Below are 208 nucleotides of genomic sequence, written 5' to 3'. Positions count from 1 at the left end.
TCTCCCTTTGCCGGCTACACCTATAGAGGGTTTATTGGGTACCGAAAAAGTAACTTTGGAAAGAAAGTAAGAGGGAGAGTGTGTGGAATATGAAACACAAGATATATATCTGGTAAATTATAGACAGCAGGACAGAAGATAAGAATTCATTTCCATTGGATATAAATGTACCGACCCATAAAAGAATGAAATGCATTGTGCATTTCCT

Source organism: Penaeus monodon, chromosome 15 (genome assembly GCF_015228065.2).
Source record: "Penaeus monodon isolate SGIC_2016 chromosome 15, NSTDA_Pmon_1, whole genome shotgun sequence".
Classification (NCBI taxonomy): domain Eukaryota; kingdom Metazoa; phylum Arthropoda; class Malacostraca; order Decapoda; family Penaeidae; genus Penaeus; species Penaeus monodon.
Note: the sequence above shows the minus strand (reverse complement) of the source record.